Raw genomic sequence first — 8,913 nt, forward strand, 5'->3', positions numbered from 1 at the left:
ACTAGTTTTACACAATACTTCAACGTTGTCAAAATCAATTGAGTGTCCCTGTTGGCATGCATGTTCTGCAACTGCCGACAGTTGTGTTCGCGATAGTTTAATATTTCTCTGGTGTTCTTTTAGTCTTACACTAACGTTACGCCCTGTCTGTCCAATATAGCATCTGCCACATACACAATAAATCCGATATACACCTTCTGTTGATAATTTAGGTAATTCGTCTTTAGTGCACGTTACTAGTTGTTGAATTTTGTGTACTGTACCAAACCTTACTGTAATGTTTTGCTTTTGCAAAACACGGGCTAATTTGTCAGTTACTCCTGAGATAAATGGTATTTTTATTGTTTTGATAATCTGATCGCTTTCAGCAGTGTTGCTTTGCGATCGTGATTTGGCATTTAGTGCTCTGTTAATTTGAGCATTATTGTAGCCATTCTGTCTTAGTGCTTCTTTGTGTAGATTTCCGCCGATTGAATAAGATATCCGTGGCAGACGCATACCGCTTGCCACGGATGGACGACTCATTGGACGCTTTGTCAGGGGCAAATTTTTTCTCCACCCTCGACCTGTCGTCTGGGTTTTGGCAGCTTCCCCTCGATGATGCGTCAAAACTAAAAACGGCGTTCCGCACGCCACAAGGCCTCTTTGAGTTTAACCGTTTACCTATGGGCTTGAATGCGGCACCGGCGACGTTCCAACGCCTGATGAAACTGGTGCTTGCGGGGCTGCAGTGGGAAACATGCCTCATATATTTGGACGATATCATCGTATTCATCCGCACGTTCGAGGAACACCTCCAACGCCTGGAGACTGTTTTTCAAAGGATGCGCTCGGCTGACCTAAAATTTAAACCAAAGAAATGCCACCTTTTGCAACGGTCCGTCCGATACTTGGGTCACATCGTCAGTTCGGACGGTGTGTCCACGGACCCTCAGAAAACGGAGTGTGTCCGAGAGTGGCCCACGCCCACTTCAGTGGGTGACATACGGCGGTTTATTGGATTTGCATCCTACTATCGCCGTTTTGTTAAGAACTTCGCGACACTGGCTAAGCCGCTGCATGTTCTGATAGGGAAAATCAGAGATTTAAATGGGGCCCGGAAGAGGAACGCTCTTTTCAATCTCTTTGGGATCACCTCGCCACGGCGCCTATGCTCGACTACCCAGATTTTTCCCAGCCGTTCATCCTTTACACGGATGCTAGCGATATCGGCATAGGAGCCGTTTTGTCGCAACGGAAAGACGGAGTCGAACGAGTGGTGGCATACGGCAGCAGGGTTCTGTCCCCTGCCGAAACGCGATATCGCGTGACGCGACGGGAACCGTTAGCAATCGCATATTTTGTTCGCCAGTACCGGCCGTACCTGTATGGAAGGACATTCCTCGTGCGCACTGACCACGTGGCCTTGCAATATTCGTTGAAATTGGACCAACCATCGGGGTAATTGGCTCGGTGGTTGGAATCGTTACAGGAATTTTCCTTCGATATCACGTACCGCAAGGGTACTCGCCATGCCAACGCGGACGCTCTCTCCAGGTTGCCACCCACTCCTCCCTGCGCCTGTCTGACGGGTACGCACCGCTGTGCAGCGCTGGCTACCTCAACCTGTCCGGTTATGGGGGCAATGTCGAACGATGAAGGCCAGGATGTACCCATTGGCGCCGACGATACACTGCGTTTGCTGCACTCGGTGTGGCTACGCGAGCAGGAGGCCGATGCCTCTCTGGCTCCGCTGCGGAAATTGATCGGGAAACCGAGAGCTCATTTGGCGGGATGGAAATGGCAGATGTACTGATGGATTGTCTGACCGTTCACGCCTGGTCGTGCCGACATCCCTTCGCCACGACCTGCTCCGCGCTCTGCACCTCGGCGTGCAGAAAACGTTGGCCGCGATGCAGCAGGATTTCTTTTGGCCCGGCATGACGGCGGATGTCACTGACTTTGTCCGGTCATGCCATGATTGTGCGAAGAGGAAACCGCCTCGGCAACATTATGTTCCGCCACTACGTTCGATTGAGGTATCCCGTATCAATGAACTAGTTGCTCTGGACATCCTGGGCCCGTTCCCTCCATCGGCTAGGGGAAACAAATACCTTTTCGTCGGGGTCGAATATTTTTCTCGATGGCCTATGGCCTGGCCTCTGCCTGACCAAACAGCCGCGTCCATCACCGAGGCTTTCTTGAATGGTTACGTCATGGATAAAGGAGCACCCGAAGGGCTGCTCACAGATCAGGGACGTAACTTCTCCTCCAAATTGCTCAAGGATGTATGCACTGGGTTGGGCACAAAGAAAATCCGCACTTCCCCTTACCATCCGCAAACGGATGGCATGGTGGAACGGTTTAACCGCACCCTTTCAGCCATGCTTTGTCACACGGTAAGTGAAAAACAAACCGATTGGGACTTGCACATACCGGGCGTCCTGGCGGCATACCACATGGTTTCGCACGCGTCCACAGGATATTCGCCAATTTTCCTGATCTATGGCCGTGAGAATGTACTCCCGATTGATGTGCAACTGGGTACGGCGGGTAAACAACCGTCCCCTTCCTTGCCTGATCACGTACGTGACTCGCTTAAACGGGTTACAGGCAAGGAACGAGAGGTATGCGCGTCGATCGCGAACTGACATGCCCTGGTCGGTGGGCGATCTGGCATGGCTCCATTGCCCTCAGGTTCCAGTGGGAACGTCCCCTAAACTGCACAGGCCTTGGCGGGGACCTGTGAGGCTGGTGGACATTCGGAACCCCCAGAGTGTTCGCATCCAGTACGGCCAACATCGTTGGTATGTCCATTCGTCGCGACTCAACCCTACGTTGACCCGCGTGCTGGCCCCTCATCTCCACTTGTTGACCTGCCAGGGTCTGGCGTGCCGAATGTGCCACTTGCCTCGCCCGTTGATCCTCAGCGGGGCTGTATTGTACCCCCCTCAACGAGACCCCGGACGTCCCTCCTCCAACGGGACCTATCCCAGATACGACCGAAACCAAACATTCTTCTTCTTCTCCACGGCAACCACCTCCTGCAGATCGGGCGTCGAGGCAACAATGCGAGAAAAACGAAGAGGGTCCTGCGTCGCGTACGCGGTCGAAATCTCTTCCGTTTCGTTAGTACTGATTGCCTTGCGGTCTGTTACCCTGTTGTTACTGTGCTACAGGGGCGCCCTAATGTATGTCTGTTGTTTAATGTTTTGAATTCCTCGGCGCGTAGACGCCTACTCCCCCCCTTACCTTGTTAATGCGTCTCAGACACCCTAATATTTATCTAAATTGGATTCGGCTTGTCACCCTTTTCCCAGCCAAGACGGCTGACTTTTTACACCGGGAGGGGGGGGGGGTGATGTAATATGAGGATATATCCGGCTCACTGATGTATCACAACTCGTCATGGTGATTGGCTCTGCCGGTCCTGGTTTACAGCCAATGGAGGGAAGCCTGGAGGCATGGCCCTGACGTGATGGAAAGGTGACAGCTATAAGGATTGGTTTTGCTGGCTTTGGCCACAGCCAATGGGGAGATGAGTCAGGGGCGTGGTCCCGGGAGCTGACGAGGGAGCCTGGAAGATTCCATGCAGGCTAACGAGGATTGGCGGAAACGTACCACGTGACCCGGGTATTAAATAGGGGTGGAGACGAACGACACGTGATCAGAACGGGAACGAATGGAGGAAGGGGGCCACCCGGCAGCGGCGCTCCGAGTTGCCACGTGGCAGTGCGTCTCTCACTCTATCTGTCCCTCTCACGCTGCCTATCAGCAGCGTGAAGTAACTGTAACATAAGTTGAATAAAAGACGTATTCCAGAAGTCGTCTCAACGAGCTATATTACATCTGTATAGCAGAAAATGCATTGTGCGCACGGACCATGCGGCTTTGAAATACTCCTTGAAAGTTGACCAGCCATCTGGCCAGCTGGCACGATGGCTGGAAACTTTACAGGAGTTCTCGTTTGACATTCAATACCGTAAGGGTTCCCGTCACGCTAATGCGGACGCGCTCTCCCGACTGCCACATGGGTCCGCCTGCGCGTGTGCCTCGGGCACGAATAGGTACACGCGGGTTCCACAGCTCCCTCGGCCTATCATGTCCGCTGTGGATAAGCTGGCGGACTCCACCTGTCCCGAGCCGGCTGATGGGGTTTTGAATTTGCCGCGTTCCGTGTGGGTTCGTGGACAATTGCTCGATGACTCGCTTGCGGCCTTGCGGAGTCAGGCTGCCAAGTCAAAGGGGTATCTGTCATCTGATGGGATGCCGGGAGCAGCTCTCCGGGACGGATTGTTGATGTGGAGAGAGGACTTGCGGGGTCGCTGGCGCCTTGTCGTTCCGTTGTCGCTGCGATATGAGTTGATTCGGATACGTAGATGACACGTTCGTCATCTGGCCACATGGCCTGCCAACACTGAACCAATTTCTCAACCACATCAATTCCATACAACCGTCTATCAAATTCACTATGTAAGTGGAAAAGGATGGCCAAGCTACCATTCCTGGATGTTTTGATCGAGAAGAGACCTGATGGCTCGTTGGGACATTCGGTCTACAGGAAAGCCACCCACACGGATGCCTATCTAAAGCTTGACTCCCACCATCATCCAGCCCAGAATAATTCCCTCATCAAAACACTACACCATAGGGCCCGTTGTATCTCCGACCAGCACCACCTAGCCAGTGAGTTGGAGCACGTACACCAAGCCCTCAGGATAAACGGATACTCGGACCATACAATCCGCATAGCTGTCTCCCCAGCCATGCAGAGACAACCTTCTGAGGATCAAACTAAAACCATCACTTTATCGTACTTAGCAGGGGTTACCAAAAAGATTTCCAAAATCTTAAACAAACACAAGATCCAGGTTCATTTCAACACAGTACACAAAATCCGTGATTTAATCCCATCTGTAAAGGATGTGATTCCTGACATGCAATACCCTGGTGCCTACAAACTGAGTTGTGGTTGCAGCAGCAGTTACATTGGGGAAACAAAACGACATGTCTCAGACCGCATTCGTGAACATAAGGCAGATCTGAAACACGGTAGGACTAATACCTCTGCCGTTGCTGATCATTATTTTAACGCTGTGAGCTCACACGAAATTGATTTTGCAAGACAGAGGTACTCTGCAAACCTACCGGCTACCTTCAGAGATTTGTTCATGAAGCCATTCAGATATATACACACAGACACAACTTCAACCGAGAGGATGGGTACAAACTGAGCAATCACTGGAAGGACATTATTAACCAGGTAAAGTCTTAACTGACTGTGATGTTTTCATCCTACCTGCCTATGTCAGCTGTTATTTCCGACTCTCTGTGTCTCTCTCTCTATGCCTCTCTCTTAGATCTTTCATGCTCACATGTCCTTTGCATTGCACTCGCATGCCTTTAGATTGCACTCTCATGCTCACATGTCCTTTGGATTGCACTCTCATACTCACATGCCCTTTGGATTGCACCCATTGGGTTGCATTCCCTCGTCGAGGAGGCTGCTCTCCTGCTATCTTACAGTTACATGCTAATTTCTCACATTACCATCACTATCCCGGCCACTTCTTTATGACCCTTAAGTTACACCCATTTCAAACCTTTTTAAAACAGTCTGCCTTAGCAGCAGACCATGCTTTCCCACCTGATGACGGACGCTTGTGTTGTGCCCGAAACGTCGTGATTTATTTTATTTTATACCTACATGACTTTACCGAAAGAACCAAAGAGTATGGATTCACGAAAGCTTCAAATCAAGATTGGAGGCACTTCTTTATTAATAAGCACCATCGGGGTTAACACTTTATAATACGTCCGTCTGGGGTTGGCGACGTTACTCAGTCAGGACAGTTGGTAGGCTGCCTGACTGATGACGCCCCGAGATGGTGAAGACTGAGACGTTGACGAGAAGGATGGTGAAGACTTCAGCTAGAACCGACTAGCGGGTTCCCGGGATTCCCTCACGTGCCCCTTCTGTAACATTTAACCTACATCCCTCTCTCTGGCCTATCACATGACCTGCTGTCAGTCAGAGCTGCTGCAATTGCAGATCCCCTTCTCTGCCAGCAGCAAGCGCTATGCTGCTAAGTGACCGATTCTATGTCACTACACATGTATTAAAATGTGTTCCCTAATACATTAATCTCATATCCAATTCGCGTTATGAAACATGTGTTTTTCGGAGAACAGACTGTGCATACATCTGGGGTTTAGATTTTGCGTGGTGGGTCAGCCTCAGCGTGGCATTCAGCATGGGTAGTAACGCAAGTATAAACTGCACAGGAAGCAACGTTCCTGTACAAGCAGAAGTGCAACAGTATAGCTCGCTGATGTGGGTGCGTGATTCTTCAATATGTTAATTTGATTTTTATGTCAGAAACACGTCGTCCGTGCTGCTCTCCAGTTGCTCGAGTGAAAAATAGGTTGGCTTTGCCCAATTCTGGCCAGATGACTCAACAACTTAACCCTTTCCCATTCTGATGACGTGTACTTCATTAGTTTTCTTCCGATTCCGTATATGTATGTCATCGGAAGTATTGCACAGTTTGGACCCAGCTATCATAAAGTGTCACGATCGTGTCGCTACGATTCTCTGTGGTAAATAAAATGCATTTAAAAACTACAGCACTATGCCTCTCTAAATAAAAGTTTGACCATGTTTTTTTGTATAATAAAAATTGGAACCAAGATATGTTCGTAAATAAATATTTTATTATAGCAAGAATAGGCACAGTGTATATACAGTGAGGGAAAAAAAGTATTTGATCCCCTGCTGATTTTGTACGTTTGCCCACTGACAAAAAAAATGATCAGTCTATAATTTTAATGGTAGGTTTATTTGAACAGTGAGAGACTAACAACAACAAAATCCAAAAAAACGCAGGTCAAAAATGTTATAAAATGATTTGCATTTTAATGAGGGAAATAAGTATTTGACCCCCTCTCAATCAGAAAGATTTCTGGCTCCCAGGTGTCTTTTATACAGGTAACGAGCTGAGATTAGGAGCACACTCTTAAAGGGAGTGCTTCAAATCTCAGCTTGTTATCTGTATAAAAGACACCTCTTCACAGAAGCAATCAATCAATCAGATTCCAAACTCTCCACCATGGCCAAGACCAAAGAGCTCTCCAAGGATGTCAGGGACAAGATTGTAGACCTACACAAGGCTGGAATGGGCTACAAGACCATCGCCAAGCAGCTTGGTGGGAAGGTGACAACAGTTGGTGCGATTATTCGCAAATGGAAGAAACACAAAAGAACTGTCAATCTCCCTCAGCCTGGGGCTCCATGCAAGATCTCACCTCGTGGAGTTGCAATGATCATGAGAACGGTGAGGAATCAGCCCAGAACTACACGGGAGGATCTTGTCAATGATCTCAAGGCAGCTGGGACCATAGTCACCAAGAAAACAGTTGGTAACACACTACGCCGTGAAGGACTGAAATCCTGCAGCGCCCGCAAGGTCCCCCTGTTCAAGAAAGCACATGAACATCTGAATGATTCAGAGGACAACTGGGTGAAAGTGTTGTGGTCAGATGAGACCAAAATGGAGCTCTTTGGCATCAACTCAACTCGCCGTGTTTGGAGGAGGACCCCAATAACACCATCCCCACCGTCAAACATGGAGGTGGAAACATTATGCTTGGGGGGTGTTTTTTCTGCTAAGGGGACAGGACAACTTCACCGCATCAAAGGGACGATGGACGGGGCCATGTACCGTCAAATCTTGGGTGAGAACCTCCTTCCCTCAGCTAGGGAATTGAAAATGGGTCGTGGATTGGTATTCCAGCATGACAATGACCCAAAACACACGGCCAAGGCAACAAAGGAGTGGCTCAAGAAGAAGCGCATTAAGGTCCTGGAGTGGCCTAGCCAGTCTCCAAACCTTAATCTCATATACAATCTGTGGAGGGAGCTGAAGGTTCGAGTTGCCAAACGTCAGCCTCGAAACCTTAATGACTTGGAGAAGATCTGCAAAGAGGAGTGGGACAAAATCCCTCCTGAGATGTGTGTAAACCTGGTGGCCAACTACAAGAAACGCCTGACCTCTGTGATTGCCAACAAGGGTTTTGCCACCAAGTACTAAGTCATGTTTTGCAGAGGGGTCAAATACTTATTTCCCTAATTAAAATACAAATCAATTTATGACATTTTTGACATGCGTTTTTCTGGATTTTGTTGTTGTTATTCCGTCTCTCACTGTTCAAATAAACCTACCATTAAAATTATAGACTGATCATTTCTTTGTCAGTGGGCAAATGTACAAAATCAGCAGGGGATCAAATACTTTTTTCCCTCACTGTACAGAGGCAGAGTCATGTCAATGTCAATCTTTTTTGTCATAAGATTAGAGAAATTTACACCAGAGATGAACTTTTTTCATTGCAAAATTAGTAATAACATCTTCAAATGGTGATTTTGCACAATCACATTCATTATTTTTACCACGTAAATCGTTGGTTACTTCTTGCTCATTTTTTGCAGTGGTAACAAGTCGTTAACTAGTTGTGAGGCATATTACACTTAAAATAAGTCAAACAAATATTTAAGCTTAAATTAAAGTAAAGCAATATGGCAGTCGTCCTGTCAGAACATTGGATATATTGATGAAAATGAACGGCATCCTTTTAACTCTGCCCCACCGAGTTGGGACCATGAAAACGTGAAGGGAGTGAGGGGAAGAAGTTGGGGGGGGGTGCAATACCCTGGTGCCTAGGTGGGTGGGAGAGGGGAAGGGGGAGTGGAATGGTTAAAGGAAAGTATAACTTTTACGTGCTCGGTGAACTTATAGTCCCATAGAACGTTGATTGCATCCCATCCATCCCCAGGGGAAGGGAGGCATTCCTTGCGCTCATCCCCGACCTCCCAGTGAACACACATCACATCAGGCTTCACAGAAATTGGACTATCTGACTTCGAACTCCCGTTCC

The sequence above is a fragment of the Lampetra fluviatilis genome, chromosome 64, assembly GCF_964198595.1.
Source record: "Lampetra fluviatilis chromosome 64, kcLamFluv1.1, whole genome shotgun sequence".
NCBI classification, from domain to species: Eukaryota; Metazoa; Chordata; class Hyperoartia; order Petromyzontiformes; family Petromyzontidae; genus Lampetra; species Lampetra fluviatilis.